Below are 2,707 nucleotides of genomic sequence, written 5' to 3' on the forward strand. Positions count from 1 at the left end.
GCCTTTAAATCTGTAATTAAATTAAAATGGTGCTTTTAGAGTAGGCCCTAATAAAATCGAAGTATATTCTTTTTAAAAAAAATTTATTTATAAAAAGGAAACACTGACAAAAAAAATAGGATAAGAGGGGTACAACTCCACACAATTCCCAACACCAGAACTCTGTATCCCATCCCCTCCCCTGATAGCTTTCCTATTCTTTATCCCTCTGGGAGTATGGACCCAAGGTCATTATGGGGTGCAGAAGGTGGAAGGTTTGGCTTCTGTGATTGCTTCCCCACTAAACATGGACACTGACAGGTCAATCCATACTCCCAGCCTGTCCTAAGTGTATTCTTATAGGAAGAGGAAAAGAGACTGATAACATTAGCACAGAGCAATGATCTAGTGAGGACACGGGGCACAAAGGAACAGCCAGGTAGGACATAGCAAGAAGAAAGCAAGCAAGTAGTCTGCAAGTCAAGGAGAGAAACTACAACTGAAGTCAAACAGTCTGATACTTCGAATTCCAGCATTCAGAACTATGGAAATGTTCTGTTACTTGAGCTTCCCAATCTCTGGCATGTCCTTGGGTTCATCCTAGCTAACTAATAAACTGATTCTTTGAAGCTAGATCCATTCAGATCACTTTAATTGGGGAGACTTTCCAGTCAAAAATGTCAAGGGAGAACATGTAGATTTTGTTCTTTGCTGCTGTCTACCCAAATCTGTCCAGTAAGAAAGATGGTAAAAAGTACAATTGGGTTCATCTATTTCACAAGGTAAAAGACCAAGGACTAGAACTGTCTGATTCCTTTTCATTCATAGTATCTCTTGACTGGAGCTTAGAGACTCTGGTATAGGGCAGTTTAAAGAACTTCTATGAAGTCACTTTATAAATGATCAGTTAAACTGGTGATGTTATTTTAAACAGTAAAGTTTCTACAATTTTCAGAAAAGTGGGGTAGGGGTATATGAAGTTGCTATGTGCTATTACCTGAAATAGTGTCTGAAAAAAATATACCATAGCATAATGATCTGCTGTGCCACTCACTGTTTTGCTGTTAATTCTAAGGAAAGTGAATGAACACACAACTAACAGAGTTCTTTTTCCGCTTTTTGTTGCCCTTGTTTTTTTTATTGTTGTAATTATTATTGTTGTTATTAATGATGTCATTGTTGTTGGATAGGAGAGAGAGAAATCGAGAGAGGAGGAAAGAAAGATAGAGACCTACAGACCTCATTTACCGCCTGTGAAATGACTTCCCTGCAGGTGGAGAGCTGGGGTCTCGATCCGGGATCTTTACAGTCCTTGCACTTAACTCCACATTCGCTTAACCCACTGCACTACTGCCTAACACCCCTAATAGAGATTTTAATTGAAAAGTCCACGAGATGACTAAAAAGGCAGGGGCACAAAGTAAGTACAGTAGCCCATTCCTAGCCTGGAATTAGAAGCACATTATTTCTGAACTGAAAACCTCAACAGAGGTAACTTGCAGAGATAAGAAACTTACACACTGTTTTCTTCATCCATAATTCCTGAGAGTGTAGAGGAATCTTCTCTCATATGAGAAGTCTTCTGTATATCTTATATACAGAAGATGTATATTCTTAAAGATTATTTAATGTATTACATGAAAGAGCAAAAGAGATTCATATGAGACAGAAAAGGAGTGAGAGAGACAAGTCAGAGCACCATATTGGCTCATATAGGATCATCAGGCATGAAAATCCAATGCACTACTAGTTCAGGCATTTGCCCAATCACTATTACGATGTTAATAGGGTCAACATTTGAACAGTGTGCTGTTTTTCCATGTATACAACAGAGGTTCAAGTCCAGCCCACTTCACTGAAGAAAGCATCAAAGCTATGGAGTTTCTCTCCGTCTCTCTCTCCCTCCCTCTCTCTCTTTCTCCCACTTCTTCTCTCTCCCTCTCCCTCTCCCCTTCTTTCTCCAAAGTGTTAATAAATCCCTCCATAATGGGACATGTGTGATTGTTTCTGCACAAGTCCTATCAACTCAGTCCCCACAAATCTGAATTCAGAAATTGATTATAAAGTTCTCTTTTTTGTTTCAAATAAAAAAAATTCAATAAATGATACAGCATGGGGAGTCAGGCAGTAGCACAGTGGATTAAGCGCACATGGCGCAAAGCACAAGGACCGGTGTAAGGATCCCAGTTCAAGCCTCCGACTCCCCACCTGCAGGAGCATAGCTTCACAGGCAGTGAAGCAGGTCTGCAGGTGTCTATCTTTCTCTCCCCTCTCTGTCTTTCCCTCCTCTCTCCATTTCTCTCTGCCCTATCCAACAAAAACTACAACAATAATAATTACAACAATAAAATAACAAGGGCAACAAAAGGGGGATAATAAATACATACTTTAAAAAATGATACAGCATGAATTTAAGCCATCCTTTGAACTTCAAATAGGTAAGGGAACCAGCAGTCAAGAACAAAGGCCAGTTCTGAACACAATCCCTCATTCCAAAGTAGGGACATTCATGGGCCCAGGAGTGAAATGCACCTTGCAAAGAACAATGATGCCTTAGCCCACTGTCATACCTGGAGAGTCTCTGGTCACAGCTTCTATCTTCCACAGCTATTATTTATCAAGGACAAGAGTGGAGGGCAAGGTGCAAGAAGTAAAGGATAAGGCAAAATAATTCAGGCTGCATGACAGGTGCATTAGAATTAAATATCCTTTTCTTTGGTAGTATTCT

The sequence above is a fragment of the Erinaceus europaeus genome, chromosome 16 (assembly GCF_950295315.1).
Source record: "Erinaceus europaeus chromosome 16, mEriEur2.1, whole genome shotgun sequence".
In the NCBI taxonomy this organism is placed as follows: Eukaryota; Metazoa; Chordata; class Mammalia; order Eulipotyphla; family Erinaceidae; genus Erinaceus; species Erinaceus europaeus.